The sequence below is a fragment of the Xiphophorus hellerii genome, chromosome 23 (genome assembly GCF_003331165.1).
Source record: "Xiphophorus hellerii strain 12219 chromosome 23, Xiphophorus_hellerii-4.1, whole genome shotgun sequence".
NCBI classification, from domain to species: Eukaryota; Metazoa; Chordata; class Actinopteri; order Cyprinodontiformes; family Poeciliidae; genus Xiphophorus; species Xiphophorus hellerii.
The window spans coordinates 22,713,262-22,734,732 of record NC_045694.1 but is presented as its reverse complement, the minus strand read 5'-3'; the positions used below and the strand labels follow the sequence as shown (position 1 = coordinate 22,734,732).

General features: G+C 40.9%; 1 protein-coding gene and 1 long non-coding RNA gene across 2 annotated transcripts in view; one reads left to right on the top strand and one right to left on the bottom strand.

Annotated features, from left to right (window-relative positions):
- LOC116714047 (serine/threonine-protein phosphatase 2A 55 kDa regulatory subunit B beta isoform) overlaps nucleotides 1-21,471 on the bottom strand; it is a 55,644-nt gene that overhangs the window by 24,709 nt on the left and 9,464 nt on the right. The window lies entirely within an intron of this gene.
- LOC116714052 (uncharacterized) lies at nucleotides 18,482-19,884 on the top strand. Its single transcript, XR_004337984.1, has 2 exons — nucleotides 18,482-18,898; nucleotides 18,975-19,884. It is a non-coding gene; the product is annotated as an uncharacterized LOC116714052 (long non-coding RNA).

The following is a 21,471-nucleotide window of genomic DNA, read 5'->3' as shown; positions in this document are numbered from 1 at the left end:
CCCGATGATAACAGACATGCACGCTGCTGCTTCAGTTCTGAACTGATGGGGGGGGGGGGGGGGGGGGGGGGGGGAGAAACAAAAACAAAAAAAAAACCATCAGCATCTCCCTGGCCCCCACATCCCGCTGCTGCTGCTGTTACTGTAGAGGAATGCTTTCACTGTTCCTGATTGAGCAGTGAAACAATCAGGGACGGATGCAAGTTTTGCAAACATAAAAACTGATTTTTCTCTTCGGCACAAATCCACCTGGGTCAGGTTGGATAGATAACATCTGTTGACGTCAGTTTAGAGCACTGCAGCGTTTGGGTCTGGACTTTGACTATGTCATTTTGAATGTTAAAGGGGCGGTGTTATGTATTTTCCAGGCACATGGTGCAATTTTATAACACAATCAGGTAATTTTGTAACCTTCAGTTATAAAAAAATATATAGTGTGTATATCAAACATAAGTTAAAAGAAATGTGATGATACAATTTAACATTTTGTCTCAAGCTCCGGCTCTTTCTGACACGTCGCCTTCAGCACATCATCACAACAGTTTCTCCACGTTTTGTTTTTTTTCCAGTGTTGCACTGAGAAGTCGTTCCTATGACAATGAGCTCAGCAGCACCGCAGTTTCACCAAGTGTGAAACCAAGCTGCTGACGCTAGTCTGAAGGAGTCGAGTGGGGGAATATCGGGGGAGAGATTCTCTGTGAGGTGGAAGTTTAGAGGAGGAGCTTTGAGGAAATATAGGCGGCGCTCAGTGAGACCAAGCGTTCAGGCAACCAGAATGGTTGCCATGGGAGATTTAAGGATTTCTCAAACATGCATGAATGAGTCAAAACAACACTCGGGGCATGTTTTTGTTGAAGGAATAACATTCAAACATGATAGAAAGCTCAAACAGTTGATTTTACATAATACTACCCCTTTAGGATATGTTTGAGGTCCTGTTGGATAATAAACTTCTGCCTAAATCTCTTTTGAAGCCTCTAACAGGCTTTTATTCAGTGTGGCCCTGCAAACCAATCTTGGCCAACATTCCTGCCCCTGATGAAGGAAAGCGCCCAGGTTTAGCTTTCCACAGCACACGGCATTTTTTTATTTTGTGTTCTTAGGACGTGAAGGAAAAGAACCAAAAGTAAGAATCTGAAAACAAGCCAGGCGCTTATTAATAAGATTAGCGAGGTCGACCGTCTGCTCCTCTTTCTTTGAAAAGATCTCATTTCCATACTGACTTTAATAACGGGGCACACATCAAGCCTCCTTGGTCAACCCTTAATCTTCTGGTGAGCTCGCATGTGGGTGTGTGTGTGTGTGTGTGGGTGTGTCATCAGTGTGTCGCGCATCCTCGCCCTTATCTACTCACTTTACTCTAAATCTCTGTTTCCACAAAGGGACTGGGTATCTTCCCTGCATGGTGCAGCAGCAGCAATCAAGAGATTGCGGCGTCCTCTCTCCTAAATGCATTAACTGTCTAATCCGCAGGAACCATTTGCACATGCGGTCCTCAGTTCCTCTACTAATGGGAATCTGGCTGTGAAGGTGGTGGGCTGTTCATAGGTGAAAGAAAAGAAAGGGGGGACTTTCCTACATATGCTATTTTACACCCCATCACCCTCCAACCTCCGTCTCCATCCCTGAATACATTACCGGGCATTATCCATGGGGTGGGGAGAGCAATGAGGGTGGGAGGCCTCCGATTCCCGTGTTTCTGTATTTACACTCCTGTGCTTCTCTAATGAAATCTGCGGAGAAATGCTGCCATCCTTGACCCTCTTAGCTCTAACCGAGTGGCCAGCTCCGACTCCCCATCTCCATCAATATTTAAACAGGATTTACGAGGACAAAAGAAATACACGAAGACTAAGTTACAGCCGAGCAGAGCGAATGGAAATTGAAAGTGAAACAATGCGCTCGTCAGAATAAAGCCACACGGATGAGAGGTTTCAGTTTTTTTTTTGTAAGATTTGGTGGAGTGGGGGGAGGGAGGGAAGAGGAGGTGAAGATGAAGGGACACACGACAGGAGGAGAAGCAAGAGGGAGCAGAGAGCGCTGCATGAATTATAAAGGAGTAAGTGGAGAAAAAAACACTGGTGGGAGTGCTACTACTTCATCACTATCACCATTTCACCCGTGTATTTCTTTGTATACATGCACACCCAAATTTTCAAAATACCAGATTGCATGAGTTCCCAACTGTTTACAGACTGACTCAGCTGCAGAGAATTACAGCAAAACTTGGAGAATCTGCAGACAAAACTACTACTATTGTAGTACTATTGTGTTTCAAACGCTAATACTTCAAGAAGTCTTGCTTTGCAGTTGGCAAAACATTATACGTGTCAGAAAATCAACTTTGCACGTCACTTCAAACTAGAGCTGTGCGATCCTGCGTATTTTGGCATTGAGCCGATACCAATAAGATACAGGAACATATCACAGATGCCAATACTGATACCGATACATTTTATTTAAATTTTATACATCATTAAACTTCAGGCCTTCAGTTGTGTTTGTGGTTTTTCCTTTGTGTTATGTTGTTCAAATGTGGGATAGCATCCAGACAAAGTTTATGTTTATCTAAAAGAATACTTTAAAAACATATTAACAGGATTTAAATAAAAGTGAAAAACATTAGCAGTTGAAAGCAAACCAAAAGAGAAATGATTTTAGAGGTGGAGTTGAGAAACTGCAATACAAAACTGAACTAAAAATTTCCAAAAAAATCTGAAACTGAAGTATTGATCTTACCATGCCAGTATTGATCCAATACTGACACCAACTTGGTATTGGTATTTTGGATCGATCCGCCCACCTCTACTTCAAACACATCATCCCCACATAAGACAACACTGCTAAATATACAGATACAGACACAATTGAATGGTTTAATATCAAAGCATGACCATGAATAGCCAATTTAATATGTCAAATCACAGGGAAATTAAACTTCCCAATGTGCTTTTTAGAGACTGAACAAATGCATGACACGCTGGTCTGATTTATATTTACACAATTTTGCATCACTGATTTGTTTGCTTGCAGTCTGACATAGAAAAAGAATCACTATGGACGACGTGACAAAATAATAAAGAGTTCAAGTGGTATGTAAAAAAAAATTCCGAGCACTGCATTTACTCTGTAAATGGTTCAATCACAAGATCTCATTTTCAGATTCATTTTTTTAAAAACCCATCACCTCAGAACCTCCAGCAAGCCGTTCTACTTTGTTACCCCACTTTTCTCGCTCATTACACCCCATCAGCCACTCTGCTGGCTGCGAAACCAGCGCAGGCGCATCCGCGGCTCTTCTTGCTGTGCATCAGACTTTGCAGGCAATGCTCGGGGGGCCACCAGAATTGGAGAGTGTGTCCTCGATTCTCCTCGACCATTTGGACAAAGTGGGTTAAATTAGGCTCGAGCGACACCAAACATAGGGACAGAGTCACACGGCAATGATATTTTAGTCATGCCCAATTGGTTTCTCTGATGTGTGGTAATTGTTTGACCTGTGGGGAATGCAGGTGTGAGTCAGGGGCGGGGGGTACAAGCGGTAAAGATGCTGCCTGCATACCAAGCAACGCATGTACGTTCACATGGAGTATGCATATTCCAGCAGCTGTGCAACAAAATACATCCGTGCCTCCGCTGCAATTACCTCATATGTCATGGCTACAGTCAATAATGTATTGAGCAGATAATGACGTTAAGGCTTAAATAGGTAAAAATATTGACTTTTTCATCCTTTAAGTCCAACAAACACGACAGTATGGTAAATCATCTAAAATCAATTTAACGTTAACATTAGTGGTGGTTTAAATTCAATAAGTGTAAATAATGAAACTACAAATGAAAACAAAGAAACATTAATTCATGTACATTTGCTTTTTAGACTTGATAATTATTTAGAGGTACAAGGAGATATTAACTCACCAAAATATATCTTGACAAAGTCTTTCTAACGTATTCCTCAGGTATGAAGCCCAAAAAAACACTTTTTCAGACTTTTATTTTGAAGTACCGATAAGAAAAGAGGAAGTACATGAGTTGCTCTTTACTACTGTGACCAAATTAACTAAAAAAGTACTACTAGTGAAGCTAGCTAGCACATGTTCACCAAAGCATTTTGGTGCTCAGTAGAAAAATACAATAGTGATAAAGTTATAGACAATCTATTAATTATTTTTTTTGCATTATAAGAATTAATGTAGGTAGCTAGCAGCTATCAACACCTTGGTCTGATCTGTGTTGTGACTTCCTAAACAAGGAACTTAACAAAAGTTCTCCTGCAATTTATTTTTTGTTTGTTGAGTCTGGACTTCATTTGATTACCTCTAGTAATCAAATCTTTAGCCTGAACAAACCAGAGCTGAATAATTCCACACAAAGATTATTTAAAACACAGAGTGACATTAGTGTGGGTTGTTTTGCGTGTTTGGACCTGTCTGCCATGGGGCATTTCTTACCAGCCATACGTCAACGTCTGCCCTTGAGAGGAACGATGTTTTAGCCATGCTGACAACCAACAATTTAAAGTAATCTTCTACAACTAATCACAGTCTGCTGTAAGGAAATGTGTTTTTATGACTCCAATAAATAATATTTGCAGACAGGGAATCGCTTAGAGCTGTTTTGGTTTGATGAATTTGGTCATAATCTGTTATGTTTCATAAGTCAGCTGGCCCTTGAACCGCAACTGGATTAAGAGCCAAAATAAATGGAAGCTGGGCATAGTGTAAAGGGATAAGAAAACAATATATGATTTATTGTAGTGTGAAATTGCTATGAGGTGTATCATGATTCTGGAGCTGCTGAGGTATTTGTGTGATGCGGCGCAGACTGCATCTTGTACATTTATTTTCCCACCAGGCTCATAGGAAGTGTATTTAAGGAGCTTCCTTTCAGCACCTCAGTGTTGATCTTGTGGCTCTGAGAAATTCTCTGGTGTTTGTCTTCCATGCTTTACCTTGTTCTGTCTCTGTGTTGCCTCCCAGGTCAGCCTGTGAGAGACTCTTCACGATCTGCCCTGAGAAAGCTCATTGAGATAAACAAGAACACCTGCCACAAAATACTTACCTGGATATTTTGTCTTTCCCTTCAACAGTCAACTGGCACCTCCTTCCTCCTTCAAGCTCAAAATAATCCATCTATAGTACATGTCTGCCCTGAAATGCCCAGTGGAACTCTGCATGCACCGCTCCTGGAAACATACTGTACATACACCTCTTCTACACCACACAAATGTCCTCCAAGAGGAAAACATTCTGCAAAGTGTGAGAAGCAGAAATCTTTCTATCGTCCATACGTGCCTCCAAGCCAACATGTACTGTTTGGAACAATACTAGTGAGGATTCCTCAAGATTTATCACAAGTCTCTGCAACCACAGCCTTGTTTCCAGTTTATTTAAGCAAAGACACACTTAACTTGATCATTTGGAGAGGTTTAATTATAAAGCTTGTGTTTAATTTGAGTACTTTAAATTTTGAGCAATCGTGGTGTTGTGCCCAGTGTATGTTTCCCAATAAGCTTGACCGTCTGTTCAACCATGAAGCCTGTGGGAGGTAAATTTAATCATTTGTTCCAGTCTGTCTTGTCAGTAGGACAAATGCACGAGACTTGCATGTTTTGAAAGCTTGCAAACTACGTACCAATATACAAGTTGTGAGGTTAAACCTGGCCATTTCCTGTCCCAATGTCCCGCACTAACCATTACCAACTAGCTTGCCCATCGTCTTTATGCGCAATTTTGCTCGATTCTAATCCCATGGAACGGGATTTCTCCACTAGAATTTCTAGCGGACCAATCAGCAAACAGAAGGAGGAGTTTTGAACGATGATGTTGATTTTCTGCATTGTCCTAGAATTGTAGTCTGGCATTACCAAACTACAGGCAGACTACAGGAAGTAAACCAAGACGTTCGATTCCAAATTATAATTAATATTAACAGCCGTCTTGTTCGGCTTGCCCCTTCTCTCTTCGCAGTTTATGGTTGTTTACTACACAGGTGATTTCTGGTGACATTCAAAGCGTCGAACTGGCACATTGAATATGTCATGGGAAAATGTTAGCAATTTGTTAAAACTCAAAACTTCAACAGTGACTCCAGGAAGCAATCGCTTCCTGGAGTCACTGTTGAAGTTTTGAGCCAAGGGTGTAGAGTCTAGAGTCAGGGGTCTCAAACTCCAGTCCTCCAGGGCCGCAGTCCTACAGTTTTTAGATGTGCCACAGGTACAAAACACTGGAATGAAATGGCTTAATTACCTCCTCCTTGTGTAGATCAGTTCTCCAAAGCCTTGCTAATGACCTAATTATTCTATTCAGGTGTGGTGCAGCAGAGGCACATCTAAAAGTTGCAGGACTGCGGCCCTCGAGGACTGGAGTTTGAGACCTCTGGTACCCTCTGTATGAAGAAAATAGGGTAGAACAAGAGGCTGGTTTTCACCAGGTTATTTACCAACCAACGTAATTTTCCTTTTCAAGATTTTAGCAATGACCTCAGAGCGCAGCAATAATAAGCACAATCACAGTCTAGAAAATGTAATGATTGTGAAATCTGTTCTGGGAATATCTATAGTCAAACAGATTCCACAAAAGCTGCACACAAAGAAATGTAAAGGTAACGTTCCATATTTTGAAAGAGATTTTTTGACGTAAAACGTGGTAAAACTGTAATATTTTAAGATTGCGAGGAAAGGAAATACGCATTTAAAACCCCCTGCTGTAGAAAGGTAAATCTGCTGTTAGGAATCTCTACTGTACAGCCTATTTAGGTTCTGAGTCAATCTGATACAGATGACCTGTATCGTCTGACGTTGTGGGTGCTATATTTTCCTCCCCGTCACTAGTTTCAGGGTGTCTCTGTGTTTTCAAACAAATCACAGTGATAATAATTAAGTAGCTTAAGATACTCCCTCCAAAACCTTCATTGCCTTTCATTAGCCAGGCATCCCACCCTGGCATTAGGAGCAGCTAAACACATGGGGGTAATAGGATTGCCCCGGCAGTCCATCTGTCATGGGACTAAGGGGGCTGCGAAACTCTGAGAAGCATCGCCCATTCCCTGCGTGCACCTTCAACAGCCTGCCCTTTTCTTTACGCTTTCCCCCCCCTGGAGATATTTATTCATCCTTAAGTCATAACCTCTGCTGAAGTAAAACACGCAGCAGCTCGAGTGTGTAAATGCCACAAGGACTGAGCAGAATGGAATAGAACACTCCACTTAAACTTTATAACCTTCTGGCTCTTTAATACCATAAAACGCCGCTTCTGTTCCATTAATAGAGTACAGATGGAGATGCATGGCAGTAGGTGTGTGAATGGAGCGCTAGACGTTTTGTTGGGGAAGGGGGGAGGGGATTGGGAGAGTGAGAGCGGCGGGCCCGGGATGAGAAAGATAAAAAAGATGGATTCATAGTTTTGGAAGAAGGTATTAAATCAAGCCTGGGGGCTGTCTTTAAATCAGCAGGCTTTACTCTTGGTGTCATTCCAATTACATCAGGACGAGACTAATGCTCCGCTGCTCTGAGACTTTGGACCAGCAGGATTGGATTCTCCTCTACCTCCCCCCCCACACACACACACACCAACACACGCCCACACACACACACACACCACCCCAACTCTCCCTGCCTCCCTTGATAATAGATTAATTGAAAAGAATTTGTGTACAATGATTAGCACAGGACAGAGCTTTTTGGATGAAAATTAATCAACTGCAACAATTTCATTTGCTCGCCTCTTTCATTTGTCCTGCTGCAGGATGAACAGATGCACATGTTAAAACATATGGAAGCCAATCAGGAAACATGCATGTTGCATCACAATGATGCGAGCAACAAAGCAGAGCTACCTGAGAGGTGAAGAAGCATGGAGACACACACGTGCAAAAACACACACGCACGCACACCCCCACCCCCACACGCACACACGATGCCGGCTACGATTTGTTTAGTGAACACACAGTGTACTCTTGCTGAGAGGAAACGATGCCACTTAACAGAAAATCGTTGCATTGTGCCTGCCCTGGTTGCTAGGAAACAGCAATTGAACTGCCATTGCAACACAGCACAAACAGCTGCCCACGTAATTGGACAATTAAGATCTTACAACTCCATTATTTTTACTCATATTCATCTCAATAAAATAAAAAAAATGTTCAAGCACATCCCGACACATTTTCTACCAGTTGGGTTAATGGGACAAACATGTTCAGAGGAAAGCTGGACTTCATTACGGACATGATTAGTGGCGCGTTAGAGGAAGCGACGAGGAAGGCGAGGCAGCAGAAGCAGGAAAGACCCTTCGCGCTGCCTGGAAGGCTCGCACTGACGCTGTTTATGGTGTTAAGTATGCTATATTTATCCTCCAGCACTTTCCTCTACGCGGCCAGATGAAAGACCGGCCCGTCGAAAGTAGGTTAAGCAGGTTAGTGAGTGACTGCGACGCCGCCCTCCCTACGCATAACCAGGAATCCGTGCACAGCTTATGTTCAGCACCGCGGACAGTTCTCCACAAATCACCGGCTCTATGAAATAGACGTACATGATGAGAACAAGGCATAAAAAAGAAAAAAAAAAAACACAACATATCTACACATTAGAAAAGTATTCCCACCCTGTGAACTTTTCCACATTGTACTTCCTGGTGGATTTTTTTATGGAATAGACCAACCGGAAGCGGCACATAATTGTGAAGTGAAAGGACACACGATTTTCAGATCTTTTGTTTGAAACCCACTTTACTCCAATAGAGAATATGCCACAACTACAAACATTAGTGAGCAAACAGCATCATGAGATCCACATGTGAGGTGGGATCATTTGTCAACAGGACACGCCACCAGATTTGTGGAGTGGATAAGAGATCCACTCCTCAAATCTGGACTTTCCTGAATGAAGGTGTCCTGGCCAGACGAGAACAAAACAAAATCTTCTGGCCCACAAGCAATATGATTATGTGTGGAAGAAAAACAAATTTTTACATCACCCTGAACACACCATCCTTGTTTTAAAACATTGGAGCGCCGTGTTGGTTCTTCAATAGTCGCAGGAAATCACATAAAATCCCAATAAACTTCAATATTTGGTTGCATTTCAAATTCAGGGACAAAAAAAAATCTGATACTATGAAAATTTTTTTTTTTTTTACTTCAGAGAATTTCATTCAAAAAGCAGCAACATTCTCCACTACGCTGCATGTCACCACAAACTAAAGACGTTACCAGTTAAACCACTGTCTTTTATGCCAGGCACATGTGGGCAGCCATTTAAAATCCACAGTGTCTAATCAACAAGAGCTAATATCACTGATCAGAACAGCAGCAGTGTAGAAACGCCCTGACCCGCCATCCGATCGCACTCCCTCCCCCTTTTTTTGTTCACTATAGCTTGCCAGGAAGGTTTCCCTGCAGCCATTGAGTCATGTTCCAACCAGCCCCATGTGACAAAGGAGCATGTTCTCAATGCACCTCGGCTCAGGAGTTACCCCCTCCTCCCCAAAAACACACAAACACACCCGCACATACAGAGACACACATAGAGCACAGAATTATTCCAATAGTGCAGACTATCAACAACAAAGGCAAAAAACACATGCACCAGTGTCACACATAGGCTGTAATCTCCAGGAAAATCCCATTTGGCAGAGCAGCTGCCAGCATGGATCACAGATAGGCTGTAGTTGTGGTGCCCATGGGGTGGCAAGCTGTCCGTCCACACTCTTCTAGCAACTGAAGGCAAACAAACAGACGCATGAAAAGGACGCGCTTTAAAACGGGAACAGCCCCTCCAACAGAGATGATAAATTCTTGCCACTTTAATAGAAGCATGTCGATAATCGCCACAGGCCGGTTTCTCATTTAGAAAGGGCTTAATTTTTATTGCTCCAATATATTGATCTGGTAGGAGGAGGCCCGGGCAGTACCGCAGCCTCGGGGATTGGGACATTTGTGATGCAGTAAGAGGGGAGATTTTCTCGCAAAATGCCAACCGGTGTGTCCATCTGTGAGTTTATCATTCTGGCTTTCTGTCAAATAACAGGTTCTGTGTCACCGAACCTGAGAATTAGGTATAAGCTAACTTTTTTCCCCTTTCTATTTCTTTCTTTCTCTCCTTCCTTCTTTCTTCCCTTCTGTACACAGAGATCAGACAATCCTACAAAAAGTTAACAAGCAAAAAGCTTTAGCAGTGAGGAGGCAATGTTAGAGCACCACCAGCTGGCTAGAAAGAAACATTACACTGTTAAGCTTTCGTGGTGAATAAAATAATATAACAAAAAATACAGAATTTCCTCCAAAAAGCTTCAGAATCCTACAGTGCACTGGTTATTTTTCTAGTCACCAACTAGATGTGTTTGTCTAAGTATTAATAGGAACGGTCAGAACAGTCAATGAAAAACACAATGTGCCAATTACATCATTTTATTCATCGAAAGAGTACAAAAAGGTTTCATGTGCTCTTTTAAAAACCTTATTGTTGTATGAAAGAGGACAATCTAAAAAGAGTCTGAATTAATTTGGAACCTCTGCCGTTAACCAGTTAGGAAAGAAATCTGATCATCTCAATTCCAACAGCATATTTAGATACTTATGCTGCTCTGGAACAAAGGCTCCCTTAGTCAAATGCCTCATGCCTTGTTTTTATTGCCAAACAAATTCATGGTAGTCAAAGAGTGTATAAATCAATCTGCTTTCTGGTGTGGAAAATGGCTGAAATGATCTGGCTTTAATAAATTCTAAAACGTCTGAAAAGACGGTGATCAAATATATATATGTATATTTTTATCCTGACAAATTTCGCAATAAATCTTTGGTTTCATAATCACAGATGTCATGCTGTTTCTTTATTCTGCGTTGGTGAAAGACTGGTTTAAATGCGAAATTAGAAAGACAAGAATACAAGTGATGAGTGGATGTCATTGTAAGATATTAATGCGTAAATTAAAGCTAAATTCTGAAACATTCAATGTAATTAAGATCACCAGGTCCATCAGGTAATCCACTTAAATGGAGCGTCTGTTCTTGTATAAAGGAGAGTGCTCACATTGCTAAGGGTTAATTCAATAAGTATTCAAATTTGTCCATGTGTCCATATGTGCAGAAAGCTGTGACTGTTTCTTCTTCTCCAAGCTGGGAACAATTCTGTTTTCTACACAGTCACTGTAAAAAAAAATCTGTGAAATATCTGAAGGTGGGGAAAAATTTAAGCCTTTAAAAATTACAGAAATCATCACTTTTCAAATTCTGAGTGCTTTGAGGCTCTGACTAAAATTTTCAGACACGTCTGATTATATTCTTGATATTCGTTTGATTCTAAATTAAATTTCACACAAGTCAGTCATGTAAATTTCATAATTTATCATTTAGCTTACTTTCTCGTAGTGGTATGCGACTTGGTACACTGGTAAAACTTCCTAAGACCTATACAAAACTACCCTGTGTTCTACAACAAACAGGAAGTCGGCCATCTTGAATTGAATGACTTTGACCCCGTTTTGATCGTTTCCAGCCTCCTTATTTACTCAAACTCCTCCTTGGTTTTGATTGATGGACTTGAAATCAGGTGAGTCAGCTCATAAGGCATAAGAGATCCAAAGATATCAAAATCCTGACTTTTTCAACATGCTGAAAGGGCTTGACCAGGCCTCAATCTTTAACAACATGCCAAAATAATTTTATTTGTTGTAATCCATACAAGGAAAGTAACAGAGGCACAAAACTTCCAGTGATTGGCACTAATACAATACCTAAGAAAATTAAATGTTTTATTTCAAAAGTAAAACATTCATAAAGGTCCATATCTGACTCTTTTGGCCTATGACTACAAAATATAGTTAAATATTAGATGAATTAATCACAAACTAGGTCAGGCTACCATCCAGTGGAGCCGCTCAGAGTATTCATCACGATGAGACGAGTGAATATTTGTCAGCAGACAAAAACATCTGCAGCTCTGAGCAAGAAATTATATTATTATCAGGTTTTTGCAGCAAATAGTACTTGGGTCATTCTTTTTTTTTTTTTTTTTTTTTTGCAGTGATGCATAAGTGTGTTACACACGGTGTCTCTAAGTTGTAAGTCTTAATGTTTCAAGACTGTGTTATGGCAGGTTTGCTCAGCTGGAGATGGAATCACTTATGGCACAGTACCAGATACACAGAAACGTGATGCTAGAGTATTACTTACCTAAGGCAATTTAGATTTAAGGATTAGGTTTTTGGATAGCGAAATAAAAAAAAAAATAAAAAAAAATCATACTCATTTGTCTTTATTGCGAGCTTATGCAGACATTAATAATGATACAAATCTAACTCCAGATCTTTCCAGACTTTCCGATTCCTTGTGAGAAGCCTTAGTGACACAAGTTACTTGACCATGTCTGTTTATCTGTAGTGGCATTAGGTTACATTTCAATCAAGTGTCTAAGTTTACAGTACATGAGGCAATCTGCAATCTTGTATTACAATCATGTAATACAAGAAAAAAAACAGGAAACTACAAAGAAAAATTTAGATGTGGACAAAATGGGTCTACATTCCTGGGTAGAAGATACCATCTCCCGGTGAGGCATGTGACAGCATCAATAAGGGATCCATATTTTGTCCCTTGATAGTTTCAGAAACTGATCAGACCTAATTACTCTGGCGGCGCAGGTGTTGGAACCTGTTAGCTTTGAGCAAAACCAGCTGCCAGAGAAGAAGACGTACAGGGAGCAGCTTTGCGATTTGAGAAGTCAGCGCAAACTTATCAGGAAACGTGTTTCCATAAACCACCCGGCATGCATTTCCGAGGCAAGTTGAGCAAAGGGGGGGTTGTGAGGGAACATCCTTTTCTTTCAGGCAGGAAAGTGGTTGAAAAAGCCAGGAGGACAGGAAGTGACGGTCAGCCCAGGAAAGGAGCTCTACGGTCACATCTTTTCCTGGTGCAAACAAAGTCATGTAACCAAATCATTCAGCACTATGTCAGCGACGAGTCAAAAGAGCAGCAGTGGGAGTACTGGTTAAAGTCATTTACATTTAGCGCCTTACAAAAGGATCCACACGTCACATTGAACATTGTCACACTGCAACCACAAACTACAATGTGATTAATGGAGATTTTTATAGACCAGATCAGCACAGAGTAGAGAGTAGTTATGAAGTAAAATGAAAGGGATGGATGGGTTTAAAACATATGATTTAACAAATAAAACTTTGAGATGATGTGGCATCACCTCAATGGTTTTCTGGACCTCTAAACCGAGACTGTGTGGAGCCATTTTTTGTCCATTTAAGCTGGAACTTCTTTTTTTCTGAGCTTTGCAAGCTAGAGAGAGGATTTGTTGTCAATTATTATTTAGGATACAGGTCAAGCGCAGCCAATTTGGATACAAACAGCAATTTTCAAGTCTTGCCATAAATTTTCAAAAAGCCTGGACATTCACTACCGTTTGATTTGATGTCAATCTCACATTCCAGCTCTAGCTGAATGTCACTGTTTTGCTGTGACATTCAGCAAAATGTCACAGCAATAATTAAACAAATCTGTTGTTTAATTTTCAAGACTTTTGCAGCTTCTCACTGGTTTTCTTCCTGAATTGAAGAAAGCCATGATGCTGCCACTACCATGTTTCACTGTGGGCATGGGTTGTTAGTTTTCCACCACACAGAGTTTCACAAATTGTTGTGCAAGAACAAAATTGAAAATGATGCCTTTTCACAATTTCCTAGTACTTTGATCGTTCACATAAAATCCCAGTAAAGCACGGTGAATTTTGTGGCGGTAGTACAACAAAATGTGAAAAGTTTCAAGAGGTAGGAATATTTTTCTTAAAATATACATGACAACGTTGTATTATCAAACTCGGTGAGCTAGCAGAAGAAAAAGGAAGTTATGTAAAAGAAGAAGTCTTAAGCTTCTATCGAGAGCCGCTGTATGCAGCATTGCACTAATCAGAAAGTGACTTGCTCAAGTTTGAGGTAAACAAAATCAGTCCCTGTGCATGGACAGCTTGGCCTAGTTACACACCGTCAATACTAATGACATCAGCACACAAAGTATCACTATGGAAACCTGGAGGCCTACCCCACACCCGTCCGTACTACCGGCAGACAGAAGAAAATGCTTTACTGGGGATGTATAAAAAAAAAAGGGCGGGGGCAAAGGTGAGGGGATTTGAAACAGAGCTAAAGGAAGGAGGCGATGAATGAGAGTCAAGATGAGGATGAAGAAGGGGAGGAATGAGCCAAAACGTTAGACAGAGAGGAAAAGAAAAACGTGTTGGGTTGGTGGGTTGGTAAGTAGAGGTTGGTTAATTGCCAGCGCGGTATAAAAAAAAAGAAAAAACAGGCAGAGCAGTGTGTCAGAGCCAAAGCCTGAGACTGCCGGAAAAGAGCTCCTTCCTCCAAACAAAAATCTGCACTCTCATCTTCCCTGCTCCCCTCGTAAGCACCGCCACCCCATCCATCACACGCTCGGCTCCACTTTGTTCCTAGAATGAGCAGCACTTTCTTTCAAACGCCCCAGATGGGCTCTGTTAAAAGATGGCCCCTCGCCGTATGTAACAGCCACATCATAGTTTTATCTCCGGCGAGTAGAAGTCGAGAGGCAAGGCAGAACGTGGGTCACTTCAGCCTGAACGAGGAAAAAAAAAAAAAAGAAAAACAGCTCTCCTTCAAAGGACCCGTTGATTGGAGCATGTTGGGTTTCGGCCCCTAAAAATATTTACTGTAAGCTATTTCCAAGCGTAAAATTGGCTGCTGGTGGGAAACCTAATTTGAGCTCAGTACCCCACTTTGTCTCACAGCAGGCCTACAAACACACTTTATGCTTTAGGTGGGTCACAGAGCCATTTGAGCAAATCAATGTGAGCAAGTCAGAGAGTCGGGGTTACAGTAAGTGAACAAAACTGAGATTAACTGAATGCGTGCAAACCTCCTCTCGCTGCTACATTTTTACAGGTAACTGCTGTGTCAGACAATAGTGCAATTTATTAAAGGTTTACAGTTCCAGATTCCAATCAAGCAACACGTTATCCACGATTCTTGTCCTCTTTAAAATGCCAGGAAGGATTTTTGTCATCTGTGTATCAAAAGCCCTGGCAGAAAATATGGGCGTCACCTTTTGGTAGATGTTCAGTCATTTGTTGTAGTGGAAATACATTTGGGTTTTTGTTTGAAAAAGCGCTCAAAAAACATTTCTTATCTACTTCAAAATTAAATATGAGGTGCTTTTGGTCGGTCACATAAAATCCCAATAAAATATGTTGTAAAAGTAAAAAAAAAAAAAAAAGCCAAAATTGAAGAGGTTACAGAGTGTGAATACTTTTGCTCTTGCTGATTTTAGAGGTAAACGGTTTTTGTCTGCACAGAAATGCAAAGTTTAGAGCTACAGATCCCATCAAATATAGTTTTCATACACCTTATCCATTTGAAATAAAGAATATCTTTAGTAACTTGCATATACTTGACATGCTAAGTTCAATAAAGTACAACTCCTGTCAAAAAATAAATAAATCACTACTCTTGGAAAGTGCTCTGTCAGCTGTTCAACAGAGAAAAACTCATCTGATGCTGGATATTTGCTACAGATCACGTATCAGTTTGTAGCCACAGGGGGATGTTTCCTGCATCAACCACTGACATTTTTAAAGCATTTTTGGTAAAATCATTTCACAATATGTTACGGGGAAATGTGGCAATGGGACTTAACTAAATAATGTTTACTAGCAGGAAGTTATATTCAGTTATTTTGATTGGATCAGGAATCATAATTTAATCACATGTCATAAAAGTCAACTTGACCAAAGTGAATAAAAAACCAAATAAAAGGAAACGTTCCCAAGCTCTAAAGTACAAATAAACTAGATTATAATCTCTATCTTAACAGCGAAAATTAAGAAGAAATTTATAGAATCTATCTTACACAGCTGATGAATTAATGTTTTTAGGGTTTTTTTAAAATATTTTTATTTCTTCTTGGTTTTATTTTTCAAGTCTCAAATCACCTAAAACCAGAGGACGTTCTGTAGTAGTTCTGATTTTTTTTTATTTGTTCTTAATGCCATGAAATATTTCCAAATATAAAAATGATTCTCTGCCTTTTGATCTGGAAAAAACAGTGCTATTAATTTAAACAATTTTACAGATTTATTTTTGATTGGACAGCCCTCCAATGTAGCGACTCTATTTGTTTTGGCAGGGGTTGCAGTCTGAAGTTGTTTTTGATAGGAAAATATGGAATGGTCTCATTTTCTTTGGTTTCAGCTTATCGTTCTAATGGAGATTGTGTCCACTGAATTAAATCATCTTGACTTTTGCTGTCATTCAATGCTGCTGAGATAACTTTTGATCTGCCAGACTGTCAGTCACTTTTGCATAATCCCACAGTGTGGTGTCGATGTCATGGACAGATTTTATAATCTTATGAAAGTCCAATGAGAAAAAGCTTGGAAAAAAAAGCCGCAGTTGGGCAAAACAAACAGCAGAAATGGATGGTTGAAAAAAGTCAACATGAAAGCAAATATCAAGTTCTGTTCAGCTGTAAACCAACTTGTTTAAAGTCTTTTTAGTAATGTATCTGCTGTTTCAGGATATTAAAGGAGGCTGAGACTAATTTGTTAATAATTACCCATAATCAATATGATCCACATCTTAGTGATCTATGTTATTCACTGTCATACCTTGTAATATTCACACATTAAATCAGACTGGGCCTCTGGCTGGACCTTTGGATTCATATATTCAGGCAAAATTATAGATGATGTTGGTGTGTTTAAGTCATATTTAATGCCTTATAAAAACAATTTATATTTAAAAAGTGATTTTTTTTTATATACTTGACTACATAATTCAATGCTTTAACTAGAAAAAAGATCTCAGAGCAATGTACTGGAAAGGTGACAAGCCTACATGTGACTCTAAAATGCAGAGAAAACAAAGTTCTTGATCATACATGAAATGTAATAGGAGGCATAGCCTAGAAAATAATCTATTGCTTAGCAACCTTATATAGATGATCCCATCTGATCATACACACAGTAAAGAAGTAGGGATCAACTAATAATTTCAGTATTTTCTGAGAAACTTCATCATCATGTCATTTATGTCACTTATATATGAATCAAAGTGTAAAATCAGAAAAAACAGGTGACTCCCTGTTGGAAGTGGGTGGTGCGGAGGTTATGTCATCAGGTAACCATGTGAATGTGATGAGGGCTGGTCTATAATGAGACATAGAAAGTCTGATGCAGCTCTGACTTTGTATGTGCAAGTTATTGCACCTTGATGTTTTATGGCAAATAGTCAGACTTTGACACTAAGCCACGTCCACATGAAAAATCCTGTGATAACTGTTTGACCTTCAGTGCCTCACGATTATGCTGAGTGATTCTGAAGTCCGTATCTCAAAAGCTGTAGGACGAGTTCAATCAGATGCGACGTCTATAATAAAGAGGACATGGCAGTTTTGATCCAAAATGACTGTCTTCCTGTTGAGTTTGGACCATGGCTCCAAGAGACTTTTTTGTAGGTCCTGACCAGATACACATGTGTACCAAGTTTCATAAGTCTGGGTTGAAGCATGGCTTGGGGCTGATTTTTTTTAAAACTTCTAGGGGGCGCTGTAGATAAATTAGGCCACGCCCACCAATGATTCTTATGGATTCCTGTCTGGGGCTGGATAAGGATCCATCCCAGTAAGTTTGGTGCAGCTCGGCTCGAAACTGGAATTTAGAGCCAAACGTATGGCAGCGGCGTGACCTGTCACTTCGCTGCGTCGCCATGGCCACGCCCTCCATTGAAAACTCTTAGCGCTTTAAAGCAAGTGAGACCAATTTTTATCTGTCATCCAACACAAAATCATCTTGATTAGGTCAAGAGAGCCAGAGATAGCGTTTTCCAAGAAAAAAAAGGCACTTCCTGTTCTGAGGGGGCGGGGTGTCAGACAGGCATCCAACCAGGATCACTCATGCCAAGTTTGGTGCAGCTCGGTCGAAACATGTGGAATCTAGAGCCAAACATATGGCAATGGCTTTACAGGTCACTTGGCCACGCCCCCACGCCCACCTGCTCCATCGAAACCAGTCAGGGTTGGAATACACAACCACTTATACCACAGCAGGTACGGAAAACCACAAACGCAAAAATTCAATCATGTAGAAATCTATTGTTAATCTCTTCATGTTAAACAAAAAAATATTACTTAATATTTAAGTATTTAGTCATTATTTCAGCTTGACTCATGCAGAACTGTTCTGAACGTTTCCATAGCAACGATCAGAAGCAAGACCTTGCCCCGGAAGTCCAGTGAGCTCACTGATGAGGTCATAGATTGAAGGGATTGAAAGGTAAAAAGATTTGACAGGTTTCCTGTTTGAAGGGTTTCTCTTCGGGTACTCCGGCTTCCTGCCACAGTCTGAAATCAAGACTGTTTAGTTAATTGGTCTCTAAATTCTGCTAAGGTGTGATTAAAACATTTTTTTTCTTTGAATAAAATGTTTGCCTTGGACTGAATTCCTGCCTGGGTTCTTCTGTCTTCATGGGGTTTGCATGTTCTCTAAGTACATTAGTGGGTTCTCTCCGGCTTCCTCCCAGAGTCCAAAAAAATGACTGTTGGTTTATTTGGCTTATCTAGTTGACCTTTGCCCCACGTCTTCTCCCCTCTCTTTTGCTTAAAGTAGTTTTGGCCAAAACCGGTCTGGTCCGGTCCGGTCTGATCTGGTGGTGTTTCCCGTCCTGACCCTGCTTCCTGTCTGCAGGCGGGCTGAGGTGACCCTGGGCGGCGTCTGGCCCAACGCTAAGACGAGCTGCGCTCAGGTCCGCAGCCCAGAGCGACTCGTCGACATGAACTACGAGGGCCGGCTGGAGAAGGCCCCAGGAAGCAGGGCGAGCGCTTCCTGGAGTACCGACCCGAGACCGGCTTCTGGGTGTTCGAGGTGGGTCTGGTCCCGTCCAGTCCAGTAGAACCCGCAGGTCATCAGGGAATCTGACTCCGCCCCCTTTCTCCTGCAGGTCAGCCATTTCTCCAAATATGGCCTCCAGGACTCAGACGAAGACAACAACGTCCCGCCCAAAACCGACCCCAAGAAGCTGAAGACGATGATGTCACTTCCTGCTTCCAGGCTTCAGCAGCTGCTTCCTCCATCCTAGCAGCAGGTGAGCAGCAGGCTCAGGTAGAGCAGCCTGCGCCCCTCCACACTCCTCCTCTTCCTCACTCACACATTGATCAGATTTTCTCATTTAATCTGGTGATAAAATAATTTAAACCGGAAGAATCAAATTCACATTTATTATCATTGATTATTATTATTATTGTTATTATTATTATTATTACTAGTATTGTTTGTTTTGATCTGAGCTTTTCTCCACCAGGTGGCTTCAGAATAATTAAGATGTAATAATTTAGATTTTTTTTTGCATTTTTTTTATCTGACATATTAATAAAAATCTGGATGTTTTCAGGTTTATTCCAGTCAGGTGATTTACCTGCTGGGTAAACAGAAACAAAATCCTGACCTGCCTGCTGGGACGGGTTTAATGTTCACTGCAGTCCAATCATGTTAGAATAAATGTTTTTATTAACCATAAATTTGTTGATTTATTACTGAATTGATTGATTGATTGTAAATCAGGATTTTCTGTCTGACTGACGGATGTTTCATCATTTTGGTGTTTAAATGTTGGTGGTTCTGTTGCTCCGGGTCTCAGCTGAACGATCCGGTTCTGGTTCTCATCAGAACCAGAAGCTTTTTACTTTTTCTGATGCTCCTGGTTCTGATTCTGGTTAGAGGCCAGATGTGTGAGTTATTTTCCTGTTGGTTCTCAGATGAAGGTAAAGCTTTTAAAGTGAAATTAAAAGCTTTAAAAGCTTTTTAACATGAACGTAATTTCTATTTCCTGTTTAATAAAGTATTAAAGATCCTTTTAGTTTCTCTCTTCGGTTTTTTATTTTAAGTCTGAAGTGGATCCGATCCTCCAATCGGGTCGATGTGAGGAAATGTTGCAGGTTTGATCCGGTTCCTCTCATGAACGCTTGACCTCTGACCTCACCTGGTCTGTCCAGAGTTTCTCTGTCTGTCCTCATGCTCTCTCTCTGTCTCCAGTCCACTGCCGTGGATTTGGCGAACGGCGTGGCGGAGCTGGACGGTCGACATGGCCGACATCACGCAGGGCGTCCCGACAGAGAGCATGCTGGGAGGAGAGGATGAGGACGGCGAACTGCCGCTGGTCGACATGGAGACGGCGGCGCTGACGAACCATGAGCCGGCGGCGTGCAGCCACATCCCGTCCACTCTGGGCATCAACCCGCACACGCTGCAGGTAGAACCGCCGAGCCGCTCCGGAGGAGAACCACAGGAACCCGGAAAATAAAAACCGTCTCAGTAACGAAGCTAGCACTGCAGTTTCTGTCACGGGGAAAACGCACAATAACCTCATGATTATCACTGATTTACTGAGGCTACATGAGAAATATTTACGTGGAATTTTGCAATATTTTTTCCTTATTATCAAAATGTACATATAGAAATAAAAAGATGAGAAAAATAACAGGCAGACAGACTATACACAAACTTCATTCATCCTTTCAGGACCTTAAATATCTTCATTTTTGTTATTCACTAAATCATTCGTGGATTATATCTGGACATGAAGTCAGGCGGAAGCAGAAGTGGAGTAGTAGAAATGCTGCCACCTGCAGGTGGGAGTTGGTGTTACACGTCTCAGCTGGGTTGAAACAATTGTAACAAATGTTTATTGACGTCTCCGATTCGCCTGTCTTCTGAGTGGAAAGCCTGGAAACATGAACCACTATAATACAGCAGCATCTCAGTTTCAGCAAAGCTAGACATGTGGACAGATGGAAGAGCATAGGATTCTCACAGATAAACGAGAATTGGCAAAACAAACAAATAAAAAGTCAGCCATTTTCATAAAAAGAAGATGCCTGTCAGTGAGTGTTTACTGGAGAATGCATTCAAACATTTTTTTTCTGCCATTTTCTCCGCAGCACATTTGTTCTAATGCATTTCTATTTGACTTTAATTATGCTAATAGTTAGGCATTTTCCATCGTCTTTGTTTCATACCATCAGAAACGTGTAAAAAATAAATAAATAATCAAGTGAAAACGGGGGCTCACCAACATGGCCGACACAAACCATGTTTGGATAGGTTTATAGGACATTTCCACAAATTATGGAACTAACAGTAAAAAAAAAAAAAAAAAAAGTAGTTACCTTAATTAAAAAAAGAACTTTAATAGTCGTAGCTTTAGTTTGTGATCTCATGTGAGTCAGTGTTTTATAGCATGTAAAGCAGCATTAGACATTAGGAGCAGGCTGGTACGGGTGCAGTTTGTGGACTCAGACTGTATTAGGCTACATTATTAATCTATTGCCATGTCTCCTGTGTAGAACAGTATTCAGACATAACAGTAAAAGCTTTCAGCACAGTGTGGCGTAAGGAGAAAAGAAGCTCCTTCCCTCTCTCGTTCTCCCTGTTTCTCACAG